Source organism: Chiloscyllium punctatum, chromosome 8, assembly GCF_047496795.1.
Source record: "Chiloscyllium punctatum isolate Juve2018m chromosome 8, sChiPun1.3, whole genome shotgun sequence".
Classification (NCBI taxonomy): domain Eukaryota; kingdom Metazoa; phylum Chordata; class Chondrichthyes; order Orectolobiformes; family Hemiscylliidae; genus Chiloscyllium; species Chiloscyllium punctatum.
The window spans coordinates 56,929,202-56,941,252 of NC_092746.1; the positions used below are offsets into that span (position 1 = coordinate 56,929,202).

At 39.8% G+C, this 12,051-nt stretch overlaps 1 protein-coding gene across 8 annotated transcripts in view; it reads right to left on the reverse strand.

The window, feature by feature from the left end:
• Positions 1–12,051, reverse strand: part of cobl (cordon-bleu WH2 repeat protein) — a 366,824-nt gene that overhangs the window by 71,220 nt on the left and 283,553 nt on the right. The gene's annotated exons all lie outside the window — the stretch shown is intronic.

The window sequence follows — 12,051 nt, forward strand, 5'->3', positions numbered from 1 at the left end:
GAGAGAAAATGTACAATTTATGTACTGAGGGATATCAAGTGCTGCGTGAAAACAAACCTGTTGACTTTAAATGGGTAAAAGGAATAATATGAGGTGAAATAACTGGTAAACAAATTATTGCAGTCAATGCAGAAACCTTCAAGGTACAAACAATGACTGCAGATGCTGGAAACCAGATTCTGGATTAGTGGTGCTGCCTGAACTGCTGTGCTCTTCCAGCACCACTAATCCAGAAACAGAAATCTTCAAGACAGAAAGGAATTACAAAATACCTAAACAGAAGCAAAAACAAGTAGACCACAGAATACTTATACCAAATGCAAAAAGCGACAGAGGTTAAAAATGTCAAAAGTTTGTTAACTGACTACTTCTTTGTAAAGTGATTTCTTTATGGTTACAGTTGTAATGTGTCTGATAAGAAAGGGATATCCTATAGATCAATCCTGCAATTTCTCTTGTTTTTGGATATTTTTAATCAACCTGTTCAGATATGCTATGACACATCTCTACAGCAGGTATGACTGAAACCTCAACATCCTGTTTCAGGGTTAGGGACACCACTATTGCACCACAAAAGCCAATCCTCTTCCTTAACTTATTCAATTAATTATCAATAATCTGGCATTCAAGTAGGAATTAATGTGTGTCGGGAGCACAGTTGCACACCCATGATTTTAAGACGTAATCCTGAGGTGCCATTCCTCCTTGTCATGTACTAAAAAGAGTACATGAAGCTACTGTCCTAAGTTAAAATGAAGTAGAACTCTAAAGTTTGCAGATGAAAACCAGTTGTGAGACTGCAAATTTACCAGAGACTGATGTAATTTCAGCATTAATTAGAGTTATTTTTGGAGTGAACAACAAATAACATCAATGACTAATAAAATGAACAAATAGTATCAGTAAAAATGAGAGCTTCTACAAGACTAATGATATCTGCAGGTAAAATTATAAACAATTCAGTCTTGGACAATACAATGAACAACAGGATACTCCTGAAGCATGGCTATTTTCGAGCAACTGAATTGAAAAGAAACAAGGTGAACTTTTCATGAAACCTACATCATTTATTTGAAGGGAATATTTGAAGGGAACGTGGTGGTGCAATGGTAAGGTCAATCATTCAAACTCACAGTTTGAGAAAAGATATCAGGGAAGGTCTGTTGTACTTACCTAAATAATTATCCAGGAAATGTTGGACAGAAAGTTCCTAGTATAACTGCTAGGTAAATTCACAACTGAGACTCTTTGCCTCAATTAAATTCAATGTATCATTAAAAGCATACTGTCTGGGTGCATAACAGCCTGGTATGGCAACTGCTCTGACAGTAAGAAACTACAGAAGACTGTGTGCACAGCCCAAACCATCATGGAAGCCAACCTTCCATCCGTGGACTCCATTTACATCTCTTGTTACCATGGAAAGGTTGCCAACATCATCAAAGACCCATCCCATCCCAGCCCACCCCAGTAATACTCTCCTACTACTGCTTCTGTCAGAGAGAAGATACAGAAGCTTGAACACAAGCACCAACTGGTTCAAGAATAGCTTCTTCTCAGTCATTATTAGACTAACGAATGGATTCTCTAACTTCAAATAATGCTGATCTTGCTAACGTTGATCTTGTCTCGTGCATGTCCTGTGCAGTATAACTTGTATTTCTCACTCTGCTCAAGTTTTTGCACCATTTGATCTCTATGTCTTTGTTTACTATGATCTGTCTGTACTGCCTGCAAACAAATCTTTTCACTGTTCTTCGGTACACATGACAATAAATCAAAGTAAAATCGCTCAGACTGAAAACACATGAAGCCCCATCTGGACAACTACATTCCTGACACCACTGCGACACAAGGAACTACTAATTTCCAAGCATCTGATCATCCTTTAGATCTAACTACCACCTCATTAACTCACCCACTCACACTTACCAACTCACCCACGTGTCACTCTATATATCGAAAACCTTATCTACTTGCCACCTGATGTGCCTGCCACTTGATCCATCCATCACCGAACACACTTACCACCTCAACTCACCCAGCATACTGAAATAGCCACTTACACATCTAGCTACCCTTCATACAACCTACTCAATCACTCATTCATCCATTCTCCCATTCACATTACCCTATAACTAACATTCAAACTGGATCTGAAAACGTGTCATACTGAAGTTAGCATTAAAACAGAGGGTGTGTTCTGTCAAACGCACCACTTCATATCCATGGAACTCTCTGAGGAATCCTGTGCTCTGCTTATCTGGTGAAAATGGGCTTGGATAGAATTATGAAATAAGATCAATGTGGGGGAAGTTCAAGGGATGCAGTAATCTGAAATTAATTGCAACCTCTCAGAAGTTTTGAACCAATGTCAATAACTCAGCAGTTATTGATATTGGGAATGACTGCAGAGATATGATTGGAAGAATAGAGATGGCAATGAGAGACAGAGTCTGTCATTTCCATTTTGCCTGCTTAAGCTCCTCCACTCACAGGATTGCTGCTCTCCCAGAGACAGAATCTATGATTTAAGGCGCAGTAAGGGCAAAAAAGAGAAAAACTGTGATTGGAGGAATTGGAGCTGATTCTGGATGCATGTCTGACCTATTTAGCAACATCAACATTCACAATGAGGTGGGGAGAAGACCCTGGAATAAGAAAGGAGAGAAGCAAAAGGGAATGCAAAATCTAAAGAGGGTGATACTGTGAAGGTGTGTACTAGTACCAGGACCAGATTAGAGATTTGCTGTGTATAATATAAACTGTGCTAAAATGAACAGATTTTGAATAGGTCTAGAAACTCAAAAACTAGGAATTCAAGAGATGTTGAGCTATCAGGAAGCATTTGCAGAACTATACCCAGCCACAATCCTACATGGCCTGGCATTTAAAACTCTACCATTACTATCAAGTTGGGTAATCAACATTCAAGAAGAGTGCAGGAGGGCATGCACCAGTTATCTATAAAAATTAGGTGTCAACCTGATGAAGTTACAACACTGGATTATTTACATGGCCAGCAGTGGAAGTTACAAGAGATATGCAAAGTTAAGCAATCCCACAAACAGTGGATCAGATCTAAGCTTGACAGTCCTGAGACATCAACTAAGATAGATAGATAGAATCCATAATCTGTAAAAGCAGGCCATTCAGCCCACTGAGTCCATACTGACGCTCTGAAGAGCATCCTACCCACTACCCTATCTGTGAACCCTATATCTTCCATGGCTAATCCACCTACCCTACACATCCCTGAAAACCATGGGTAATTTAGAACACCAAATTGACCGAACCTGCAGATCATTGGACTATGGGGGGAAACTGGAGCACCCGGAGGAAACCCATGCAGACACGGGGAGAATGTACAAACTCCATACAGCCAGTCGCCTGAGGCTGGAATTGAACCCGGGTTGCTGGTGCTGTGAGTCCACTGTGCAATCGTGTTGCCCAGTCATGAATGGTGGCAAGTAGCTTCTAAAATATCCTGAATGATAAAGAATCCCAGAAGATAAGTGCAAAAGAAATGCTGAAATGTGTTAAACCATCATCAGCCCAAAGTGCCAAGTAATGATCCATCTCAGCCTACTCCTGAGGGCAGTAATATCACAGATACTATTTGATTACTGGGTTAACACAATGTGAAGAAATCAAGAAAGAGCTGAAGGTAATGGATACTGCAAACTTTATGGGCTTGAAAATCTTCTGGCAGTAGTACTGAAGATTTGTGCTCAAGATCTGAAAATGCCCTTAGCCAAGTTACTGCAGTACAGCTATAATGCTGGCATCTACCTGGAATATGGAAATATTCCTATTGTGATTTGTCCACAAAATGTCAGCCAATTATTAACAACCCATCAGTTCGCTGTCAAAAATCAGCAAAGTGGCAGAAAGGAACTATCAACATTAACAAATCAAAATTGGGAAATAAGGCAAAGCAGGTGACTGAGGTGTCAGTGGGGAAGCACTTTGGGGCCAGCGACCATAATTCTATTCGTTTTAAAATAGTGATGGAAAAGGATAGACCAGATCTAAAAGTTGAAGTTTTAAATTAGAGGAAGGCCAATTTTGACGGTATTAGACAAGAACTTTCAAAAACTGATTGGGGGCAAGTAAGTGGATGGCTGGAAAATGGGAAGCCTTCAAAAATGCGATAACGAGCATCCAGAGACAGTATATTCCTGTCAGGGTGAAAGGAAGGGCTGGTAAGTATAGACAATGCTGAATGACAAAATAAATTGAGGGTTTAGTTAAGAAAATGAAGGAAGCATATGTCAGGTATAGACAGGATAGATCCGAGTGAATCCTTAGAAGAGGATAAAGGCAGAAGGAGGACACTGAAGAGGAAAATCAGGAGGGCAAAAAGGGGGCATGAGATAGCTATGGCAAATAGAGTTAAGGAGAATCCAAAGGATTTTACAAATACATTAAGGAAAAAAGGGTAACAAGGGACAGAATAGGGTCCCTCAAAGATCAGCATAGCGGCCTTTGTGTGAAGCCGCAGGAGATGGGGGAGATACTAAATGAGTATTTTGCATCAGTGGTTACTGGGGAAAAGGATATAAAAGATACAAAATGCAGGGAAATAGATGGTGTCATCTTGAAAAATGTCCATATTACATAGGAAGAAGTACTGGATGTCTTGAAATGCATAAAAGTGGATAAATCCCCAGGACCTGATCAGGTGTACCCTAGAACTCTGTGGGAAGCTAGGGAAGTGATTGCTGGGTCACTTGCTGAGATATTTGTATCATTGATAGTCATAGGTGAGGACGGCAGATGCTGGAGATCAGAGCTGAAAAATGTGTTGCTGCTCCTGCTCCTTGGATGCTGCCTGACCTGCTGCGCTTTTCCAGCAACACATTTTTCAGCTCATAGGTGAGGTGCCTAACGTGGAGGTTGGCTAATGTGGTGCCATTATTTAAGAAAGGTAGTAAGGACAAGTCAGGGAACTATAGACCAGTGAGCCTGACGTCGGCCATTTTATGCGTGGGAAATCATGTCTCACAAAGTGTTTTGAAGAAATAACAAAGAGAATTGATGAGAGCAGAGTGATAGACATGATCTATATGGACTTCGGTAAGGTATTCGACAAGATTCCCCATGGGAGACTGGTTAGCAAGGGTAGATCTAATGGAATACAGGGAGAACTAGCCATATGCAGAACTGGCTCAAAGGTAGAAGACAGAGGGTAGTAGTGGAGGGTTGTTTTTCAGACTGGAGGCCTGTGACCAGTGGAGTGTCACAGAAATCGGTGCTGGCTTCACTATTTTTCAACATTTATATGAATGATTTGGATGAAAGCATAAGAGGGAGAGTTAGTAAGTTTGCAGATGACACCAAACTTGGAGGTGTAGTGGACAGTGAAGAAGGTTACCTCAGATTACAACAGGATCTTGATCAGATGGGCCAATGGGCTGAGAAGTGGCAGATGGAGTTTAACTCAGATAAATGTGAGGTGCTGCAATTTGGGAAAGCAAATCTTAGCAGGACTTATACACTTAAGGGAGTGTTGCTGAACAAAGAGACCTTGGAGTGCAGGTTTATAGTTCCTTGAAAGTAGAATCGCAGGTAGTTAGGATAGTGAAGGAGGCATTTGGTATGCTTTCCTTTATTGGTCAGAGTATTGAGTACATGAGTTGGGAAGTCATGTTGCGTCTGTACAGGACACTGGTTAGGCCACTTTTGGAATATTGTGTGCAATTCTGCTCTCCTTCCTATCGGAAGGATGTTGTGAAATTTTAAAGAGTTCAGAAAAGATTTATAAGGATGTTGCCAGGGTTGGAGGATTTGAGCTATAGGGAGAGGCAGAATAGGCTAGGGCTGTTTTTCCTGGAGCGTCGGAGTCTAAGGGGTGACCTTATAGAGGTTTATAAAATCATGAGGGGAATTGATAGGGTAAATAGACAAGGTCCTTTCCCTGGAGTGGGGGAGTTCAGAACTAGACAGCCTAGCTTTAGGGTGAGAGGGGAAAGATATAAAAGAGACCTAAGGGGCATCTTCTTCATCAGTGGGCAGTGCGTGTGTGGAAATGGGCTGCCAGAGGAAATGGTGGAGACTAGTAGAATTGCAACATTTAAAAGGCATCTGGATGGGTACATGAAGAGGAAGGATTTGGAGGGATATGGGCCAAGTGCTGGCAAATGAGGCTAGATGAGGTTGGGATATCTAATCAGCATGGACAAGTTGGACTGAAGCTGTTTCCATGCTGTACGTCTCTATGATTCTAATCCTTGAACGATCACAACGATCTTCCTTGTGCTAGTAGAACCCCAACAAGGGAAGAGCTTTCTTCTGATTATCACTGATGAGAACTGAATTGGAGGAACAGCTGGGAATTCTATATTGATTACCTCACCTCCTGACTCCCCAGAGCAATCTACAAAGCACAAGTCAGTAATGTGATCGAATATTCTCCACTTGATGAGGTAAGTGAAGCTCCAACAACTCACAAACCTTGACAGCATCTGGGACAAAGCAACTGCTTAACTGGCATCCCATCACCAAGCTATCCTTTCACTCCACCCCACCACCAATTAATAACAGCAGAAATGTTCACCCCAGAACAGCATCTTTCAAGCCAGCAACCTTGGAGAACAAAAGTAGAAAATGCATGGAAATACTACAATCTCCCCCAAGCCACCTTCATTGTCACTGGATGAAAATCCTGGAACTCCCTCCCTAACAGAATGGTGGCTGTACCTACAGAAAATGAATGGCAGCGATTCATGGAGGCATTTCACCACCACCTTCTTAAAGGCAATCAGGCAAAGCCAATAAATGCCGACCTAGCTAGCAACATCTACAACTTGTGACAGAGTTTCTAAAATAAATTCAATTAAATTATTACCAATAAAGGACTTCACCACAAGATGAATTTATCATAATTTTCATAACCATGTGAATGAGAGACTGAGCACAAAACAGTGGGATACGTGCTGCATAATAATTTTTAAGAAACTCGCCAACATTAACTCACTTTAATTAATGACTAAAAATACGTGTAATGCAAAAATGCAATGTTCCTGTGAAAAACACAGTAAGTACAGAATGCTCTCCCAGCAAATTTTTCAACAGAATGAGGAGCACTGCTAAATCACTCCTTTAATCCTGTTAATTACTTGAATGTAACACAGTGTTAATTGTACAGATGTTCAATGACATATAACAAGTCATCAAATCCCATTGCAGACATTTTATTATTCTCAAAATGGTAGCAAAGACCAACACAAGATAATGAACTTCAAAAGAGAGGCTGATGCTCTCATCTCCCAGATTACTGTTTATTTTAAAATTGATGTTTGGAATTAAAATTTAGTCACAGTGGATACCTATCCAGTGTGTGAATCTCAGGCATCCCTACACTGTCATCAAGGTATAAAATCATGAAATAAACCATTTGAAAGCAGACTAACCTTATTTAAGATTGTGCTAAGAAGCAGACTTTTTCAAAATATACTTGACATCAGCTGGCAACTAACTTGACCCATTATCCAACTCACAATTTGACAAATGAGTTGACATTACCAAATTCAAATAAGTCAGTTCATTATCTTCAAATGAATATGAGGTTTTCTAGCATGTAGTGAGTGAAATGAATAAAATAAAACAGGTTCTTATAATTTGTAAAGCACTATAACTTAGTTACACCCTTTGAGTGCAATGACCAATAGCTATGGTATGTTAGCAGTGGGCAGTCATGGAACTATCCACTCTAATAATGATAATTTGATTGATCTGCTGCAAGAAGTACTACAGAAGATGACAGCCATATCTGAGGTTTGACATTGACTTGGCGACCATGCCACACAGTGCTGGTGTTACCAACACAACTTGGTGACAGCATTAGCATGGACGTGGGAGTCATCTGCCTGGAGTTTGTGGAGGAAACAAAATACAATTAATGTCAAGCAGTATGAAATCCTGATTTGACGTTAAAGCTGCCATTGTGGAGTTCAATTCACCAGCTTCCACTATCTCTTAAACAAATATAGCTACACATGTGCACCAAGAGGAAAGAACCCATAACAGCTTTTTAAAGGACTACCAACTACTTTAACTGTAACTATATGACTTAAAAACATTCTCAATGTCACATGTAATTTAATGTCAAAATGTTAAATCTGAAACCACTGTGTCAACCATTTACGGAGAGTTAAATATCAGTTGAACATTAATGTAGAACTCCGCACTTCCAAATGGTAAAAGTTAATATTTTAAAGAGTCTTTAAAATAAATTTCCTTGCTGGCTTTCAACAAAGATGCACTCATTTTATTTCCCATCTTAGAAAAGTGATTTAATCTTACTGGGTTAATCATTGCTTGATTTTAACCATTTAAATTTTATGCTTTATGTCATCAGTAAAGAATTTAAATGGAAAGTTTAATATATTCATAGGACAAAGACCTGATTGAAGGTGAAGAAATATTCTTTTGTAATAGGGCAAATTAAATTGATTTTTCAGTACACTCAAATATTTTGAAATAGAGAAAGGCAGCATATAAAAGGGTACTAAGATAAACCAAACACTGGGTCAGATTAATTAGTTAATATAGAATAGCTAATAAAATCGAATGTAAAGTTTAGAAATATATAATTTATTTAAAGTCACAATGCTCATTAATTATTAACCTTAGGAAAAGCAAATATCTTAGCAGACTATCAATTGTTCTTTAAAACTCCTTTCGATGTTTAATATTTTTGCCAGTGACTTTGCAAACACAGACATGAATGGCACAAAAGTCAGACGCTTAATACCTTTTTTGACTTATTTATTCATTTGGACAGCCTTGACAAGGTCAACAGTTGTTGCCTTTTTCTATTACCCTTGAACTGAGTGGCTTGCTGAGACATTCCAGAGGCAGTTAACAATCAAAGAAAGCAAATTTCTTTCCCCAAAGGATATGTGTGAAGCAGGTGGGTTTTTACATTCATCACGAATGTCTTAAAATCAGGCTTTAATTTGAGATTTTTTTACTAATGAATTTAAGTTCAACACCAATAGCCACGGTCGAATTTCGATGGGCTGCATTACTAATCCGTGACATTCCCATTATGCCAACACTTCCCTTCCAACTGATGGGACAGATCTCAAAGGAGTTGCAGAAATGATTTGAGTGAGTCCGAGCCAAAACAGCTCTTTAATGCAGACGAATTTGGCCTGGTCTGGAAGAAAATGCCAAATGGGACTTACGTTTCCAAATGGTTAAACACTTGGTGTTAACGGAGCAAAGGACAGGCTAGCACTCTTACTGTGCACCAATGTGGCTGGTTTTAAATTTATTAGTGATGCTTTATAGTTGAGAAAACCTTTGAGCCTTTAATAGGAGAAAATAAGTTAAAAAATATACATCTTTGGAAGGCTAGCAACTCTGTCTGGGTTTCAGCAGTAGCACTGTTCATTCCAAAATTCCCTGGATGCAGGAAAGATTCCAGGGAATTGGAAAAATGCAAATATGAAATGTTTCTTCAAAAAGGGAGGGGTCTAGAAAGTAGGAAACTACAGGTCAGTTAGTATCTGGTGTGGGAAAATTGCTAGTCTCCATTATTAAAGAAGTAATAAGAGGACATCTGGAAAGTCAAAATACAATCCATCAGATTAGCATGGTTTTATGAGGGGTAAATCACGTTTGACTAATTTGCTAGAGTTCTTCAAAGATGTAACAAACTATGCAAATAATGAGGATCCTGCAGGTGTAGTATACCTAGACTTCCAGATGTCATTTGAAAGGTGCCGCAGAAAAGGGTAATACACAAGCTAAGATCACAATGTTAGAGAGAGAATTAGCCAGCCAACAGAAAGCAGAGAGAATATTTTTATTGTGGTTTGCAAGATATCACTAGTGAGCTGCCACACGGTTCGGTCCTTGAGCTGAAAAATCTATATTAATGACTTGGATATGGGAAAAGAGAGGACTGTAGGCAAATTTGCAAATGATGCTAAAATAGGTCGGAAAATAGTTGCAAGGAAGAAATAAAAAATTATAAATGGACATGGATTGATTAGGTGAACAAACCAAAATCTGGCAGATCAAGTTTAACATTGCATGGGTTTCCTCCTAGTTCTCAGATTTCCTTGCACAATCCAAAAATGGCAGATTAGGTGAATTGGCCAAGCTAAATTGCCCACAGTGTTCAGGGATGTGTAGGTTAGGTGCATTAGTCAGGGAAAATGGAGAGTCATAGGGTAGAGTAATGGGTCTTGGTGGGATACTCTTTGGAGGGTCGGTGTGAATTTGTTGGGCTGAAGGACCTGTTCCCACACCGTAGGAATTCTAATTGTTAAGTGAGATTATCCATCTTGGTTGGAAGAACATAAAGGTAACTTATTCTCTGAAGGGAGAGAAACTACAGAGTACTTTGGTGGACAGCATTTCCTCATGCATGAATTGCAGAAAACTAATATGCAGGTCCAGCAGATAAAGCAAATAGAATTTTTGCACTTATTACTAAAGAAATAGAGTATAAAAGGCAACTTTACAATGTATTAGTGAGATTGTACCTGGAGTACTGCATACAATTTGGGATCCCCCTAAATTTGAGGAGGCGTATAGTTGTATTGGAGACAATTCAGAGGAGATTCACTAGATTAATTTCAGGGATGAGGGATTTGTCTTATGAAGAGAGATTGAACAGTTTAGGTCTTTTCTCTCTGGTGGTTAGAAGAGAAGATCTCCTGCGGTGTATAAGATTCTACAGAGGATTGACAAAGTAGACAGAAAGGATGTTTCCTCATTTTGGGTAATCGAACCTGAGAGGTCATAGGTCTAGGATAAGGGATAGCAGATTTAAAATAGGGATGTGGAGAAATTACATCTCTCAAAGGGCTAGTGTAGTGGGGATGCTGGAACATTAAGTAAATTTGAGGAGTTGGACAAATTTTTAATTAACAGTGGGTTTACTTGTTATGGAGAGAGGGCAGGAAAGTGGCATTGAGGCTGAGGAAGATTAGCCATGATTGGATTAAATGGTGGAACAGGCACGAGGAGCTGAATTTGCCTACTCCAGATCCTAGTTTTTATGTTTGTTGAGAATTGCTTTTCATATAATCTCTACAGTGTGGAAGCAGGCCATTCCACTCATTGAGTTCACACTGACCCTCTGAAGAGCATCTCACCCACTCACATCCCTGTAACCCTGAATTTCCCATGGTTAATCCATCTAGCCCACACCTCCCTGGACACTATGGGCAATTTAGCATGGGCAATCCACCTAACCTGTACATCTTTAGACTGTGGTGGAAACCGGAGCACCCAGAGGAAACCCATGCAGACAGTCGCCTGAGGGTTGAAGTGAACCCAGGTCTGAGCCATTACTTATTTGAGGAGAGTGAATTTCGTCTTTAAGTAGACAAGTATATTAAGTTGTTAAAACAAGTTGGAGGGGGGCATTTGGTGACCTTGTCACAGATGTGAACAAGAGAATTGATGGAATGGGATGTTGCAATTAGCTTCAGAGGTTTAAACTGGTGTCGACAGTGGTGCATTTGCTCCTTCAAGTGACAGTGTACATCATATTGATGAATGCAGTATCGAATGTGCTGTAAGTGCCCACTGCAAATATGCATGAAAAGAAGTCGAGTGACTTTGGAGTTTAGCACTTCAGCTAATAACTCTCTTAACCATGCATGGCTCAACAAGGATTCAGCAGCAGGAAGGAACCATCAAGGGTGCTATTTAAAGGTATCATCACGTCCTTTGGTCTAGTTGTTGATTGATATCTATTGCCAAGATTATACAAATCTACAGTGATTGCAAAGCTTGTTAAGTTGTTAAAAGTCTGCAGGGAGTGGTGTGCCATGAAGGATAATATATTCACATCAAGGCAGAGCAAGCTTGAACAGGCAAATGGCTTATTCGTGCTGCTATTTTCTGTGTTTCTGCATAAACCTGTTGCTTTCAGACACAAATGCAGGAGCAGACATTCCCCTTAATATCCAGATGGCAAAGGTCCTATCAACTTGGACCTACCACACATCACTTACTCTCCAACCACTGGGCAACATGGATGTGTAAGCACAGTCTTTAGCAGTTTGAGGATCAGATTGTTTG